The sequence below is a fragment of the Protopterus annectens genome, chromosome 4.part0 (genome assembly GCF_019279795.1).
Source record: "Protopterus annectens isolate FY-2018-M chromosome 4.part0, PAN1.0, whole genome shotgun sequence".
Classification (NCBI taxonomy): Eukaryota; Metazoa; Chordata; order Ceratodontiformes; family Protopteridae; genus Protopterus; species Protopterus annectens.
Window position 1 is genome coordinate 177,287,411 of NC_056733.1, and position 18,559 is coordinate 177,305,969.

The following is an 18,559-nucleotide window of genomic DNA, read 5'->3' on the forward strand; positions in this document are numbered from 1 at the left end:
TTTTTCCCCAAACCACTGCCTTTGTTCTATATGTAAGTTTATCTTAGACTTGTGTTCACTTTTAAAAATAGGTAGAAACTAGAAAGGTTAGACTTAAGTGTTTTTCTGTGATGTCAGAACTGTACTGCGGTATTATTTTAAGTATTTCTCTGATCTCTGTACTCTTGACTAGCACTGTGTTGTAAAAAGTATTGTCTTGTGCTTTTAATTATTTATTAGTAAATAAATTTAAACCTGACAAGTTGCTGCTTCACAGGTAAACGCCCCTGCTCAGAGAAATATAAAAAATTTTGTAAAACAACCAAGTACTCACTCCTGCTCAGTACTTGGTTGTTTTACAAAATAATTTTAAACCCTTTTAACGGTGGCTGTTTTGTGTAGAGACAATTTAAGCTCTAGAGTACATTGCATGTATATAGTTATCCTGTACCAAGTCACTCTAATAAGCCTTGACTGTTTAGTCGCACTTACCAGTTTGATAATAATATTGCATAGTAATAATTGGACTCCCTTTTAAGGGCCTTTGGGTGGCTGATAGTTATTAGCTGTGTGGTGGCAGTGATTTCTACCGTATAGTCTGGGTAAAAGGGCCACAGCTGGAGTACCTGTGCCAGTCTTCCCAAGGAGTGTCTGTGTGGTTGTATAAAACTCATCTCAAAGTGTGTTTTTGTCCGCTATGTGGGCAGGGACACAAAGCACTGGTTGGACAAAGAGGGTGCTGGAGGTTTTAGTTTGCCCACTAGGCTGAGATCTGGACCCTATAGCTGTGCCAGTGGGGAGACTTATTGGGGACATGCAGAGCAAGGGAGCAATTAGCCCCGGACTGACTGTGATCTCTGTATGCTCTTAAGGGAAATTGCACTTAACTGTGTGTATTTGTTATCCTTTTCTCCTATGTGAGGCACCCCTCACTGGTATTAGTGGTGAGGATTGAAGCTCCTTGATTGCTGGGCCAGGGCACGGGCATCACATATTAATTGTTTGGCAGTGGTGGGATATCCATACCACATATTAATTGGTTGGCAAATACTAATTGGCTTGTAGTGGTGTGGGTAGAGTGAATTCCTGTAGCTTGTGTACAGTGAGCTCTGAAGGTGTTTTGTACTCAAAATCAGCCATGCAGTGAGTAGTCAAAGTTCAGATCACAATTATTTTATTTCTTTTGTTAGCTTAGTCAGGGTGAGCAGGCAGCATGTCAGCAGATGAGTATGGAAAGCTGACAAGGAGCCAGCTGGCGGAGATGTGCCAGGCTATGGGACTGGTGCATGAAATCCTGACTAAGGCAGACCTGATTGCAGTCTTGGTTACAGCTGCATCCGAAAACAGCAACCAGGAGGACAATCAGACTGGCAGTGGAGATATAATACCCTTGGAAAATGGACAGCTCAACCTTTCTGCAGTTGACTTAAAAATCCATCTGCAGCTAAAGAGACTTGAGTTGGAGGCCAGGCGTTTGGAGATAGAAGCCGAGGAAGCAGAGCGGCAGAGGAGTCATGGAGGTAATGGGGAAGGGAGTAATTTAAAGAGGGGGATAATTTTGATAGTTTCATTCATATGTTTGTGAGGGTATGCAAACAGTATAGTGATGACCAAAGGCTCTGGGTATGGTTCCTGACCCCCTTACTCCATGGTAAAGCTGTAACTGTTATGTCAAAAATGTCTGATGTTGCATGTTTTGATTATACTGCTGTTAAAAATCACTTTTTAGAATTGTTTAAGCTAACACCTGAAACGTATAGGAAAAAGTTTTGTGAGCATTGACGCAAGGCAGATGAAAGTGTGTGTGAATATGTTGCTGAACTGGACACTGATTTCCATAGGTGGGTGAGTGGATGTCAGGTGACCACTTTTGCAGGGCTGGCAGACCTTTTGGTGAGGGAACAAGCCCTTACCACTTTGCCTGAGGACATGAGGATCTGGTTAGCTGATAGATAGTATGCTACTTCAGATGAGTTGGGGAAGAAGGGAGACCTATACCTGACGAGCAATGCAGCCCTGCACAGAAAAGGGACCCCCAGTACTGCTCATGGGTCTAAAGGAACCCATGGTGGGCAGCACAGAGTGTCCCAACAGAATCTACCAGTAGCAGAGGAAGCCATTAGTCCAGTACATGTCCAGGAGCTAGGATTAAATGTTTTGAATGCAGCCAGTTAAGAAACATATCATGATCTGAGATACTTTGGTAGATGTACCTGGTAGGCCATTTGTAAGCAACATGAAAACCAATGTGAGAGTCGTTCATGTAATTGTAATTTATGCACCTACAGTTTATGAAGAAAGAGAAAGAATATTTCTGTTGTTACCACCACTTGTATTGATTAGTACAAAAGTAATAGTAGTTGATTATTTATAATTATCATATTCACAAACGAAAGTGAAAGACATCTAATGATAAAATCAGTCAAGCCTTCTGTAAATGTGTAAAATTGACTTTGGGCCTTCTTACATAAGAGGTCATTTAGCTACTGAGCGTGATTATTTTGCCTGTTTTGAAGGTGTTCTCTTATTACATGCCGAATTATTTCATATAAATGTAACTGATCATAAAGCTTTGTTTTTCTTTCTTTTTTTTTTTTACATTAGGAACAAGTTTGTAATATATTTAAGAAGGTACAGGGATAAAAAATTAACATGGGGAGTTTATCTGCTCAGAAACTTGGAATAAGATCTCGTTCAATTTATGGTTATGACATCTGTATTGTAAGAGACCTTTTTTTCCTCTATGGATATAGTGGGGAGATATTTTTAAATCAAAATACAACTATTTATATTGCGACATGAAAACGATTTTTTAGGCAGAGAAAAAAGGATTATAAAATATCTTGACAACATTTTTAAAATACTTTATTCCATGTTAATTCAGTTAAGTATCTGATGAATGAAAGGTCATGGTCTGTATTAACAAGTGAACAAATTCAGATATTGTTCCAAAGTCAGAAATATGTTAGTCAAGGCATTTTATTAGGAAGTCTCAAAATTATTGTACAAACAAGTGAAACAAGATTGTTAAACAATGCTTAGTAGTAAATCTTATCAGAATATGATGGTGACAGCTCAGTAAGATATTCTTTCAGCGATTGAGGACTATGTTTGTCATACTTTTGCTTATTGTTCTGTGCCAGAAAAGCAACGGGGTATTTATAAATTATCACAGTATAACTATTTGAAAAAAAAATCAGTATTAAGGGAATTAAATACCATTTTCTCTATAGTAAATTGTAATACCTCCCCAGGGTCAGATAGCATTCCATATACTCTTTGTAAAGATATGTCATTACCACAAAAAAAATATATATTATTTACAAATTTTTAATGAATGGTAAAAATATTCTGTAAATTCTAGTAATATTTGTGGAAGAGTTGTTAGATTTACTTTTAAAAACAAAGTTGACAAACAAGATCTAGCAAATTGCAGACCCATTATATTGACCAACAAGGATTATAGAATTTTTGTAAAATTTTGTGTAACAGATTTCATAATGTTTTTTCCCAAAATTTAATAAAGTTTTGGTTTAAAAGACAAAGATAGCATGAATATGTCATTAGCAGTTTGAGAAGCTATTGATCGTATTCGGTTAGAGATTTCTGTTGGGTTATTACTTTTGTGTGATGTTTCAAAGGCATTTCATTCAGTTAATCATTCCGGATTATAGACCAACTTCTGAGATGCAGCATGTTCTCACTACTATTTATATGCAGATATACCTGGGATCTATAGTTAACGGCACTTGAGAAGATCAATACAGTTACTAAGAGAGGTAAAAAAAGATGTATTTTTAGGGGGGGTTCGTTTAATTTGAATGCTATTGTAAAAGAAAGTTTTGTATCCTGCCCTAATGCTGATTGAGAATTCTTACACATTCCATTACTTCTTTCATTTGCTGGTGAATTAATTATTATTGTTAAACTGGTTCTAGTTAAACTCTTTAACTTGTGTTTCTATTTAAATACTTTAACTTGTGTTTTTATTTAAACAGAATGTATTTTATTGAAAGGTTTTGGATCATTTGATTGTATTTTTTATTTAAATACTTAATTGGGGCAAAGGATTTATTCTGATGAACGTCCAGTGAAGAAAAGTACAAAAGCATTTAATAAAAAGAACTTTTATTGCTTTATGTGGCCCTCCTGTGCTTCAGTTTGTGGACAGGTTGATTTGAATTATTAAACTGGAAATTTTGCTTAAAATAATTGTTTTCATGGTACCAGAGTACAACAACATGATCACATTTGTTTTGTTATGACTAGTATAAAAATATTAGGACTTACTTTTGATGATGAACATTCTCTTTCTAACTCAGTGAGATAAGGTATTGCAAAATATTCAGCAATAGCTAAAAAAATAGAGCTGTTTTTTTTAGATATCCCTTCAAAAAAGTATACATCTTACATTCAGTAATATTGAGCAAATTAGGTTATATGGGGAACATTTTCCCATTCCCTACAATAAAAGGAAACTGTTAGAAATTTTCTTTTTTTTTCTGGAGAATTGAGGAATGTGGTTTAGGTTTAATAACTCTTATTGTTTAGCATCTCATCATTTACATTGGATATTATGCAGAATAAGTTAAACACATAAGGATATAAGGCAGCTCATTTGGAGAAAATATGTGGAAACTTGGGATAGTTTATTTCTTCATAAAGAAGGGGTATAACACATATTATGAAAGAGTATGTTTTGAAATGCTATTTATGGAAGCCTTTATATTATTGAAGTATAACACAGGAAATTGTGGTATGAAAATGCTATTGATCAATGTTATTATGATAGGCAATTGCTGAATTTAGATAAGAAATTACAAAACAGTCTTAAAAATAGAAGATATAGAGTTAAACATATTTCAGAAGTTCAGGATTTTTATGGTGTTCATTGTTGAGTAAATTACCTGTTAAGGGTCCAGTAAAGTTCAAGAAAATGAGCAAAGATTATGTGGGATATGTGCTGTAGAAGAAACACTACATCATGCTTTGTTTCTGTCCCAGACTTGTTTGTCTTGGAGGAATAATATATTTATAGTATGACATCTTTATGTTCCCTTGATTTGAACATGATTTTATATCATTGTTAAGAAAATTGTCATATTTCCAGTGTTGACAGATGTGACACTTTTTTGTGGATGTCATGGTTATTATGCTGTGATGAATTTTAGTGTAGTAAGTTGTGGCTGAAAGGATGGGTGATTATATGGACTGTATTATCTTTACTTGCATGTGCTTTTCTAGTAGTGTTATATTTTTGCTGTTGAATTAAGAGTATTTACGTTTTTGTATAATTATATTTGTATTGATGTTGTTTTCAGTAAAATTCTCCTACTCTTTTCAATAAGTGCCATGAGATTTTTTACATCTAAGCTATCACCAACTCAAGCAGATTGGGCCTCTGTTTAATGTCACATTCAGCCAACATAAATGATGCACTATATTTTACAAGACTGTTAAAATATTCAAAACATTTGTAAGTGAAAAGATATTTTACTTGCATTTGTTTCTCCCCCTCCATTTTTCACATTTTAAAATAAACATTTCATAGTGAAGTTGAGTTCCTCTCCTGTTTGCCAAGTCATTTTTATTAGTAGTCATCTGCATAGTCCTAAACTTTTCACCATATCAGCATGCAATTCAAATGCCATTTTTTTGTGACTGGCACAAAACAAGACTCTATTTTTCATTCTTTGCAACTAGTTCAGGCAACTCACATTGGAACTAATATTTTCCATTTATGCTACTGATCCTTAAGTTCACTTAACCTTTAGTCTTTCCATTCCTCACCTTCTTGCATTACTGGCATCTGGTTCAAATTCACGCTACTACTAAGTCTTTTGGTCCACTCCTGGGTTTATTTTTGTCGCCCAAGCATTTTCTTTTGAGTCAATGGAAACTGTTTCATTGGCACAGTCTCTTGAATTCTTCTTACTTGTGTAGGATGCAGAAGCAGGGTATTTTTCACCTTGCATACTGGAGGACAGTTATCTGTACATCTGTTCTCCGAATCTAGATGCGTCTCTATGTATGTTTTTGAGCTATCTAGAACAGTATTCTAAGGAGGGTGGCTGCCGTGGTGCAGCAGTTAGCACTGCCCCCTCACAGCAAGAGATTCTTCAGTTCGATTCTCCGGTGGAGTGCCTTCTGTGTGGAGTCCACATGCCCTCCCTGCAGTTGCATGGGTTTCCTCTAGGTGGTATGGTTTCTTTCCACATCCCAAAGGTATGCTGCAGGTGGACTGGGCTCTCTAAATTGGCCATAGGTGTGTGCGTGTGCATGTATGTGCCTTCTGTAGAAGGTTGGGTGCTGGGCTGGCAACTCGACATCACAAAACTCCATTGCCAATGCAGACCGTTGTTCCACTGTAGCGATGGTTACTGATGGTCATCATCATATTGATCACTGCTTCAGTGGCCCTGTATCCTGCCAAGGATATAACAGTTGGCCAGCTTTCAAAGCTGCAGGGCACCTTCTCCATGCCCAAACTGTCAAGCTGTTCAAGCTGAGCTGACTAAAAGACAGGTTTTGGTACAAGGCCCTTCAGAGTTTTACTGACGCCGAATAGCACTCTCCTCTGAGGCTTTTGAGGATCAATGGTTGGCTAGTGCATTCCTTTGCTGGTCAAATAAGTTTCCTTTGGGGGAAGAAACATCCATTTTCTTAATTTTGTTGATGTTTTATTATTTTCTTCTTTAGGAAATTTATGTTAAAATTAGGAGTGTTCTGTTTTAATAGACTGTCTTAAGACTGTAATGTACTTCAGTCACGTCAGGTCGTCAGGGGTATAAAGGAAGGTAGCCGACGCCATTACATCAGTCTTTCTTGCCATGGAGCCCAAAGCAGAAGCAGTTCGCACGAGTGCCGGTCGGCTGCTACCTGAGTTGCATTTCCAAGTTGAAGTCTTCAAAAGCTATGTACCCCATTGGGGATTCTTTTTTCTTGCACTAACCGATGTCAGAAAAAGTTAATAATTGTCTCGCCTGTGGAAAGCAGATACCACACCGGGACTTCCATTCCTACTGCGTCACTTGTTTAGGCCCAGACCACAATGTCCCTCGTTGTCAGGTCTGTGCTTTAACACCAGAACTATTTGTCGTCAGGCCCTTATTGTAGCCAGATATTTCCGTTTACAGTCCTCGAATTCTGATATGGCTTCCATAAGCCAACCGACAGCAGACTATCCAAAAAAACATAAAGATAAAGACAGACACAGACCTCACAGGACTAAACCTTTTGACGACGCTACCGCCAAGCAGTTGTCAGTCCTCCAAAATTCAGTCAGGTGCTTTCACAGCCCCTGATGCCCGCTTCAGTTAATTTGCAGGCTTTTACAGAGACCCTTTCCGGTATGCTGCAAAACTCTTCTTCTTCTAAGGATCTTGTGGTCGTCTTTACCTTGGATGGGTCCGGAGCCACTGTGCAGGCACTAGCTTCCGAGGAAGTCCTTCACAACGCCGAATCCAGACATAGACACCTTCTTTTACGGCTACCATTCTTTCTAAACCAACCAAGTTCCTTAGGCCCAGGGGTAGAACCACCCTCAAGAAACCACCTTCCAGCTATTCTTTGGTACCTGCTCCCTTGCCTCAGTCACAAATGCTTAGAATGGCAGCGGACCTTATCATGCTGATTAGGGGAAGCCAAGCCACTCCCTCAAAAAGAAAAAAAGAGATCTGGCTCCAGAAGTTTTGTTTGAACAAGTCAGATGAATCTGATGCATCTGACTTGGAAGACATGCAGCCCCTCTCTACATATGAGGATTCTGATGCAGAGGAATCTATTCCTTCAACCTCTTCCCTAGAGGATTTTTCCTTTGGGAAAAACCTGCATACTTTAAGGGAGCATTTCAAACTGGAGAGTCAAGACTACCCACAGTCTAAAAAGATACTCGGAGAGTTCCTGGACTTTCCACAGCACAGGCCCTTAGCCATCCCCCCAATCCTAGATGTGGTAGATGATCTCTTCCTTGAATTCAGCTCGACTCCAGATGCCCTCCCTCCTGCTCCCAGAAAGTCAGACAGGTACTACAGAGTCCCTGACTCTCACAAATATCTCTTTAAAAACCCAACAGTGGACCCTGAGGTCATTACTCAAGGCCCAAAAGGGGTTAAAGCTACCTCAGCTAAGAATCCCACCCCCCTCAGACAGGGATTCCAGAGCACTGGGCAGATGGGTTAAAAAAGTATACACCTCAGCTATTCTTGCTATCAAGGCACTGAATTGTCAGTTCCATATGGTTAAATATCAGCAGCATACCTTGGAACTCCTTAAACAAAAAATTGCCTCCTTTCCCGCATGGGCAGAATCTAAAGATTTACAGGAATTAATGCACTCTGCTGGTCAAGTAACTAAACACACTTTACACTGCAGTTTTGACGCCATAGAAGCTTCTTGCAGGGCAGCAGTCACTGGATCTGTCATTAGAAGACATGCATGGCTTAAGGAACAACCCCTGCCAGACCATGTCAAATCAAAATTGTTGGATGCACCCTTGCACAAAGATTACTTATTTTGGTACTAAAGCAGAAGAGGTGTCAAAAAAGATGGAAGAAAAAGCAAAATCTTTGCAGACTGTTAAAGATTTCTTACAGGTACAGCCCCCTAGGTTCAGCAGGCATTTTCTTTCCAAGCAGTGGTCCTTTCCTGCACCTAGTAAACAGGGCCAGCCTAGGCCCCGTGGAAACAGACCTCCAAGACAGCAGTCCCATGGGCTGCAGAGATGTAAGCACTGGACTGCCTCCAATTCAAAATCAGGGAGTTCTAAGCTACCACTGTATGGCAAAAACTCACAGTGACTCACCCCTCCCTACCTCGCCTCTGCCCACCATCACATACCCCTAGGAGGAAAACTCTCCTTTCACTCAAGCACCTGGGCCACCATTACCAAAGACCAATGGGTTCTGAACATTGTGTCTCAGGGGTACAAATTCTCCTTCCACACCCTTCCAACCCCCAAAGGATTCCCATATCTACCACCAAATCAGTGGGCAGAGACTCAAAAGCAAATCCATACCCTGCTCTCCTTGGGAGCAGTAGAACACGTTCCTGCAAAGCAGATAGGCCAAGGCTTCTACTCCAGACTTTTTCTGGTACCCAGAAAAGAGGGCACCTGGCACCCCTTCCTCGATCTGTCCATTCTAAACACCTTCCTGGTGATCCCAAAATTCAAAATGCTCACCCTCCAGCAGCTGCTACCCATGCTGTCCAAGGACACTTGACTATTCGCCCTGGACCTAAAAGAGGCCTACCTCCACATTCCCATCAGGGAGTCCTGCAGAAAATATCTTCGCTTCAGGGCAGGATCTCAGCACTTTCAGTGTTCTGCACTTCCCTTTGGCTTATCTACCGCTCCCAGAGTTTTCACAAAATGCTTGGCTCCGGCCATTGCTTTTTGCAAACAAAGAAATATTCAAATTTATCCCTACTTAGACGACTGCCTTATTCAGGCAAATAGCCAGGAAAAGCTGCTCAGAGACCTGGCCTTTGTAAAGGACCTACTAACCTTTTCAGGGTATACAATCAACGAAAAGAAATCCAGACAGGTACCCACCAAAAGGATAATCTTCCTGGGAGCAGGTCTGGACACAGCATCCCAGATGGCATGCCTAACACCAGAGAAACAAAGTTTCCTATCGGCTTACTTCTCTCAACTGACCACCAGGCCCCAGCTTTCTGCAAGGGAAATCCTGCAAGCCTTGGGGTTCATGGCATCGTGCATACTCCTTATTCCATATGCCAGACTGCATATGAGGAAACTTCAGTGGTACCTAAAGAACCTTTGGTGTCAACACTCAAGATCTGGAAACTCTTTTACCTATTATTCCTTGCCTGAGGGAGGAATTTCTTTGGTGGACAACAGCCTGCTCCCACAACAAGAGACTGCCCTTCTCCCCACACCCCGCCACCCAGACCCTCACCACAGATGCATCAGACTATGCTTGGGGTGCACACCTGGATGGCAGGTGCATACAGAGCCATTGGAACCCCCAGCAACTCCCCCTGAACATCAGTCTAAAAGAGATGATGGCTGTACAGCAGGCGTTGATAGCTTTCAAACCCCTTCTCTCTCCAGGGGTTCTCCTGATCAAAACAGACAACACCACAGTGATGTGTTACATCAACAAGTAGGGAGGGACTCACTCCTACCCACTGTGCAGGCTGGCCATGACCCTTTGGTTCACAGCCTCTTCCATGCATCTACACCTGTTAGCACAATACCTGCCAGGCTCTCTCAACTCCCTGGCAGACCAGTTAAGCAGAAAACTGTTTGACCCTCACGAGTGGCAGCTCAGCAAGAAACACCTTCTTACTAATAACTCAGAAATGGGGAATGCCAGAGGTCGACATCTTTGCCTCCCACACCAACCATCAGCTCAACAAATTCTGCACAAGGGAGCATCACTGCATGGCATGGAAAGTAGATGCCCTGTCCTTCCCCTGGGTAAACCTCTTGGTCTGTGCCTTTCCTCCCCTACCTCTCCTTCCCTAGGTACTGATCAAAATAAGGGAGGAAAAACCAAGGACCATTCTCATATCTCCAGACTGGCCCAGACAGCACTGGTACCCCTTGCTGCGCAGCCTGTCCCCACTGCCCCCATGGAATCTTCCTCAGGTTCCCAACCTCGTAACCCAGAGGGCAGGGGAATTCATGCACCCCCAATTACAGACACTCAGTTTGGCAGCTTGGCTTATAACCTGACCCCTGACCAATCTGCTCTCCTCAGTAAACAGGTTCTGGATGTTATCTGAGAGGCCAGATGCCCTAGCACCAGAAAGTTTTATGCAGATAAATGGAAAAGGTTCTGCACCTGGATCCAGGCTAAGGGAGCCAATACGGCACAGCCCTCCATCCCTCTTATCCTGGACTACTTAGCTGACCTACTACACAGTGGTCTCTCTTTCTCCTCTATAAAAATTCACGCCTTTTATTTCCGCTCATTTTCCCACTGAGCAGCCTCTTATTTCACACCCTCTGATCAAGCAGTTCCTCAGAGGGGCTAACAACCTGAGGCCCCCTAGAAGGGTACCAACACCGGCTTGGGACCTTAATTTTGTCTTGGAAAAGCTCACCCTGCCTCCATTCAAACCAGTTTCTTCTGCAGAGCTAAAGTTTCTCTCCTGGAAGTCAGCCTTCCTCCTGGCCATCACTTCAGCCAGAAGAGTCTCTGTGCTACAAGCACTCATAGCAGTGGAACCCTTCATCATCTTCCTTGCAGACAGGGTATTCCTCAGAACTAATCCATTCTTCATGCCCAAGGTGTTATCCAGTGTGGCACTCAATCAATCCATCCATTTGCCCACCTTTTTTCCTAACCCTCAAAACAAGGGGGAAAGGATTTTGCACTCTAGATATGCACAGACAGCTCAGATACTATCTGGACGGGACTAAACCCTTCAGAAAATCTGATCAACTGCTGGTTAGCGTTGCTTCAGGGGCAGAGGGCAAAGCCATCTCCAAGCAAACAGTTTCCAAATGGATAGCACACTGCATCCATTTCTGCTACAAGCAGCATGGCAAGTCTCACCCAAGGGGGTTAGGACCCACTCCACCAGAGCAGCCTCCATCTCTGCAGCATTCCTCAGAGAGGGGTCCCCACCAGGGACATCCTGGAGGCTGCCACCTGGACATCTGTTTGCATCTTTACCAAACATTACCACCTGCCTCTCTTTTCTAAATCCAGGCAGGTTTTGCCTCTGCAGTCATGCAGGGCATGTTAGCCAGCCCCTAGCTTCCTTGACTGCCTCCAACCATTTCCTCAGCTTTGGGAATCTACCCAAATGTGATTACTGCAACAGTGAAACACGAAGTACATAGTACAGTTGTGTACACTTACCATAAATGTAGATGTTCGAGTGACTTCACTGTTGCAGTCCCGGTTTCCCTCCCTCCTTCCCCCTTTTTCTTTTTGTTAACTTTCTTCCTTGTTGTTCTCCTTTCCTTAGAAGGGACATATTTGTATTTTTTTTTCCACTGGTGGGGTCCTGCCACCAGAGCCAGGGCTCCTGACTGGTTAGGGCAAGAAAAACTGATGTAATGGCATTGGCTGGCTTCCTTTATACCCCTTGAGAAAACCACAGGAAACGGCAAACTCTTGAAAAACACAAAAACAGCCACAGAGTAGTCTCTGAAACACCAAAATGAACTTTAATATAGTGAAGCGATTTTCGTCTACCCAAATAGGTAGACTTCATCAGACAAACATATAAAAACAGTGTAACAACCTTTTTAAAGCCAAAAAGGTGCCAAATCCAGACGGCTTGTGTTAATAAACCAGCATTAATTAGAAAATTTAAAGGTATATCACAAATATACTGATAAAAAAATTGCTAAGAAGTTGTAAAAATATGAAATACATAAAAATACATACATATTCTACCACCCACATGGAAAAACAGTCCCAAACCTCATAAATTTCATTGTATTAAAATGTGAAGAAAAAATACAAATAAAAAATAAATAGTATGTAATATATAACATAATATATTAAGTCTTACCTACTTTATATAAAAATCAATATGTTTGTCGCAATAAATAAGAAATTTTAGATCACTAATCACATGTACAATAATAAGAAAAAAATTATTAAGGAAAAGGGAAAAAAATCTACCGAAGCAGACTTTTTAACTTCAAAACACAAGACAAAGACGTAATCTCATTAATACCAGGCAAGGTGTATGAATTTAGCCTAAGCTGCCATAACAATTCACACTTTTCTAACAACAACTGGCAAGGTCCACCTTTACCATCTATAACTACCTGATCAATAATTTTGAACAAAAAATGGTGGGTTGGGTACTCATTACAGTGTCTTGCCAGTGCATCAGTGTTGCTATTCTTCTTAATGTGGTAAATGTGTTCATAAATCCTTTCTTTAAGCTTCCTGTTAGTTTTTCAACATAAAATGTTGGGCATGACTGACAGGAAGCTAAATAAACCACTGATTTAGAGTTACAGTTATATCTACCTCTAGGCTTATAAACATAGTTGTTGACTACGAAACTAGTACCTGTGACAATATACCTACAATAATTACAAGATTCACATTTATAAGTACTCTCAATCCTGTGGGACTTCCTAATGTTGGTCCCTACTATGTTCAAGTTCCTACCCTTCCCAAAAATTATAGTAGGGTAGTTACCCACCTTTTCCACTAAGTCCCTTTCGTGTAACAGTAAATTCCAGTTCCTTCTCAAAATATTACCAATCTCACCTGCTTCTGTAGAAAAAGGTGTAATAAAACTCTTTTTAAAAAATGGTTTGTCAGACTCCTCTACATTGTCCAAAGGCAAATGGTGAAAAATGGGCAATTCACTACTATTTACATCCCCTCCGTTAATACTTAGAGCTCTTCTAGATAGAATTGGCCTGTAAGTCCCACAAAGTCTTTTGTGCCGTACTTCACAAACACGGCACAAAAGACTTTGTGGGACTTACAGGCCAATTCTATCTAGAAGAGCTCTAAGTATTAACGGAGGGGATGTAAATAGTATTGAATTGCTCATTTTTCACCATTTGCCTTTGGACAATGTAGATGAGTCTGACAAACCATTTTTTAAAAAGAGTTTTATTACACCTTTTTGCACAGTAGCAGGTGAGATTGGTAATATTTTGAGAAGGATCTGGAATTTACTGTTACACGAAAGGGACTTGGTGGAAAAGGTGGGTAATTACCCTACTATAATTTTTAGGAAGAGTAGGAACTTGAAGAACATAGTGGAGACCAACATTAGGAAGTCCCACAGGATCGAGGGTACTTATAAATGTGAATCTTGTAATTATTGTAGGTATATTGCCACAGGTATTAGTTTCGTAGTCAGCGACTATGTTTATAAGGCTAGAGGTAGATATAACTGTAACTCTAAATTAGTGGTTTATTTAGCTTCCTGTTAGTCATGCCCAGCATTTTATGTTGGAAAAACTGACGGGAAGCTTAAAGAAAGGATTTATGAACGTATTTACCACATTAAGAAGAATAGCAACACTAATGCACTGGCAAGACACTGTAATGAGTACCCGACCCACCATTTTTTGTTCAAAATTATTGATCAGGTAGTTATAGATGGTAAAGGTGGACCTTGCCAGTTGTTAGAAAAGAGTGAATTGTTATGGCAGTTTAGGCCAAATTCCTATACCTTGCCTGGTATTAATGAGATTACTTCTTTGTCTTGTGTTTTGAAGTTGAAAAGTCTGCTTCGGTAGATTTTTTTTCCTTTTTTTTTCCTTTTCCTTAATATTTTTTTTATTATTGTACATGTGATTAGTGATCTAAAATTTCTTATTTATTGCAACAAACATATTGATTTTTATATAAAGTAGGTAAGACTTAATATATTATGTTATATATTACATACTATTTATTTTTTATTTTTATTTTTTCTTCACATTTTAATACAATGAAATTTATGAGGTGTGGGACTGTTTTTCCATGTGGGTGGTAGAATATGTATGTATTTTTATGTATTTCATATTTTTATAACTTCTTAGCATTTTTTATCAGTATATTTGTGATGTACCTTTAAATTTTCTAATTAATGCTGGTTTATTAAGCACAAGAGCCGATTGGTTTGGATTTGGCGCCTTTTCGGCTTTAAAAAGTTTGTTGCACTGTTTTTATATGTTTGTCTGATGAAGTCTACCCATTTGGGTAGACGAAAAGCGCTTCACTATATTAAAATTTGTTTTGGTGTTTCAGAGACTACTCTGTGGCTGTTTTTGTGTTTTTCCTTTAGACCCCTGACGACCTGATGTTGGTCTTCAAGTGACAGCAACCGACACAGAAATACTAAGTCTCTGGTATTCAGGTCGGCCAAGGGCTACCTCAGGGATGACCCAAATGTGATGACTGCAACAGTGAAGACACTCGAACATCTACATTTATGTTAAGTGTACACAACTGTACTTTTTCCTGATAGTTATACAGCAAGTGAGATGTATAAATTTCCTCAGTCCTTTACATTTTTATAAACTATTACCAAATGTGACACAGCAGCTCTATCTTCAGTTGCTCTCTTCACTGCTAAGCATTAATTCCAATCCTCCTCTTTTTGATAAGGATAGGAAAATTATTGATATGTATGGGGGAAAATTGTATTCTTGTGTAACTTTGATTTTCAGAATTTTGAATTGTCAGGCTCATATGTTAAAATTTGCTATGACAAACTGGAAAGTATGAGGCATGTTTTATCTGCAATTCCTTCTTATAAGGAAAAATCTGATTTAAGTAACATAGTTATTTAGTTATTCTATTGCACAGGCCATTACTCATTATTTGCAGTGTGTGTATGACTCTATTGATGCTTCTTCCAGAGTTATGGCCACTGGTACTGTTTTGAGGAAGTTTGCATGGCTGTATTCTCAGAACCACCCAGATAGGTTTAAAAAATGAGTTTTAAATTCTCCCTTGGATAGAGATTGTGTTTGACTCCTCTGCACAGAGGTGATCAAAAAGTGTGATGAAAGGGGCAAGCTGATTTAGGAAATCTGATTTTTCAGCCCTCTTTTTCCAAATTGTCCAAGGGATTTTTTTATGTCCTCATCCAGTTTTGTCAAAAAAAAAATAGAATAAACAGTTTCAACAGAATTCAAATAAGTAGACATTTAAGAGAAAGTGATGAGAGTTCCAAAAAGAAGTCTCAAATCTCCCAAAACTAAGGACAGTCCAACAAGTCTGAATGACTGTTCGAGAGACTTTGTGACTCCCTCCCACCCTGGTCCCTTTTTCTTCGTCCAGAAAGTCTGAATCTCATTTTTTTGTCTTTGACAATCAACAATTTCAGACAAGTGGGTTTTTGAAAAAATCATTTGTCAGGGTTACAGACGACAATGGGAGGAAATTCCTCTTTTCCAGAGAGTCATTCCTCATCCTGCAGATTAGACTCTCTTGTTTCTACCTGTTCTTTTTCACATGCTGTCCGAAGGAGTGATAGGACCCGTTCCTCCTCCTTCTCAGGCGAGGAAGGGTTTTTATTCATGGGTGTTCCTAGTGCCAAAAAAAGAAAATGCTTGGAGACAAGTTCTAGATTTTCCTTTCCTAAGCTTGTTTGTGGTAGTGCCCTGATTCAAAGTGAAATGACTTCACAATCTGTTTGCCTCTTCTTTCTCTTTCAAGTTTGGTGGTAACACTAGACTTAAAAGGTGCTTATCACATTCCTGTTTATTATAGCTTCAGATGTTTCTTAAGGTTGCATGTGTCTGGATGACATTGTCAGTTCTCTGCCTTTGCCATTTTGGCTGTCCACTGCACCAAGAGTGTTCACAAAGTGTTTAGCTCCAATTGTAGTTCATTACAGGCTACACGTAATCCACATTTTCCCATATTTAGATGACTTGCTTATATTTGCAGTCTCTTTCAAAGTGTCAGGAATCTCTCTTGCATGAGAGTCCTCTTACATAAGTTGGGATTCCAAAAGAATATTCAAAGGTCTTTCTTGACTCTCTCACACAGGTTTGTGCTCCTGGGATGTCAACCAGACACCTCAGTTTAAAGAGCTTTTCTTCCACAGGAAAAAATAATAGATCTTTATTGAAATGTATTTATGTTTTCCACTCAGACTTTAGTCACTGTGAGGGAATAAACCTGGCAAGACTACACATGAGAAAGATACAGTGGTATCTGAAATAGTTTTTGTTGCAGCATCAATATCCATTTTTTTTCAAACCCCAGTGCTTGGGGTTGTCAGGAGAGAAATCTTTTGCTGGAGACAACAGATATCCTTAAATCCAGGGTTTCCCTTTTCCCCTCCCCTGCTCCAAAGCAGTCATTCACCATAGATGCCTCAGACTTTGCTTAGGATATAGCTTCACAGGACAGTCTCACTCTACAGGCCTCCTACATTCTGTCAGAGCAAAATTGTACGGCAGACAGTCTGAGCAGTACCAGGGTAGATCATCACAAATGGAAAATGGATTGGGGGGGGGGTCTACCAAAATTTGTTCCATCTCTGGGGAGTTCTTCAGGTAGACTTCTTTGCCTCCTCTCTGAACAATCAACTGGCAAAATTCTGTTCCAGGACTCCATGCAAGAAGGCCTAGCTGACATACCTTGCCTTTCCCTTGGACAGGAACATTCCTGTATGCTTTTCCACCCTTTCCACTAATAAACAGGGTGCTTCTGAAGCTTCAGAAGGAATACCCCAAGATCATTGTGGTGACTCCCTTCTAGCCCAGGCAACTGTGGATCTCCCTTCTTTTGGAAAAATGGCTGTGGTCAATTACTGCAAGCTTCCTTACAGACTAGATCTACTTACACAAGAACAGGGGTGCTTGATACACCCCGGCTTCAGTCATCTTCATTTGAGTGGCTGGATGATAGGGTTTTAATTCCTTTTAAGCACCTGTTTACTGAGGATGTGCAGCAGGTACTTATGGAGACTAGAAAATCTGCTACTAGAAAATCATATATCAGCAAATGGAAAGGGTTTTCTAGGTGGTGCCAACAAGATAACCAGCAGACATTCAGGGCTAGTTGATCACTGGTTTTACAGTATTTGTATGAGTTACTATCATGTGGCCTTTCGTATTCCTCTATCAAGGTTCATTAATCAGTCATTTCAGTATGTCTGCCCATGGATCCTCCTCTTTCAAAGCCATCTCATGGCAAAATGTTCTTGAAAGGAGTTTTAAGAGGCTTCCTAGAAAACCGTTGGCTCTTCCTTGGGATCTTAACATAAGTTAACATTTGCTGCATTTGATCCTGCTAATCTGGCTAACTTGAGGTTCTTAACATTGAAAACAGTTTTACTGATTGCTCTGACCTCTGCAAGCAGGGTATCTGAATTGCAGGCTCTTATGGTGAGTCAGCCCTACCTCTTTTTCCATATGGGCAGGGTTTCTTTGAGAACTAATCCTTCTTTTATGCCTAAAGTGGTATCCAAGTTTACTTTATGTGAAACTAAACATCTCCTTATTTTCTTTCCTGAACCTCAAAATGAGGGAGAAAGTATACTTCATAACTTGGATATTCACACACACAAGACAGATATTATCTTGACAGGACTAAATCTTTCAGATATTCAGATCAATTGTTATTTCTTGTGAATGTATAAAGAACCAGACTATTTGTGTTAAAACAGAGTATTTCCAAATGGTTGTTAAGGCCATTACCCTTTGTTATAATCACCATAACAAAACTCTTCCTGGCAGGGTCAAGGCCCTCTTTACCAGGGCTTTGGTTTCATCTGTGTTTTTTTTTTGGAAAGGGTTGGATTGTAGAATAGCTATAATAGAAGCTGCTATATACATATTATTGCAAAGCACCATAAGCTTGATTCCTTCTCTAGGTCTAGGTACTTTGCTAGGACTATTCTATAGGAGCTCATGGACTCTTCTCTCTCCACCTCCCAAATGTAGTTAGCTGAGGCAATCTACCCATATAGCTAAAATTACTGTAGCAGTGATCAATGTGATGAACATAATATAGTTGTGTAAGTTGAACTTACCATAACAGTAGATGTTAGAATGATCACTGCTGTAATCTCTCTCCTTCCATCTCCCTTGTTTTTTGGTTAGTTTTTATGCCAGGGTGTGGTCATTTATTTTTCTTCTTCCTAGCATTAGCCTTTCAGGACTCGGCTTCCC

The 18,559-nt window shown here is 39.9% G+C and overlaps 1 protein-coding gene across 2 annotated transcripts in view; it reads left to right on the forward strand.

Moving 5' to 3' along the window:
* The window catches only part of PGS1 (phosphatidylglycerophosphate synthase 1), a 2,908,952-nt gene that overhangs the window by 614,465 nt on the left and 2,275,928 nt on the right, over positions 1–18,559 (forward strand). The window lies entirely within an intron of this gene.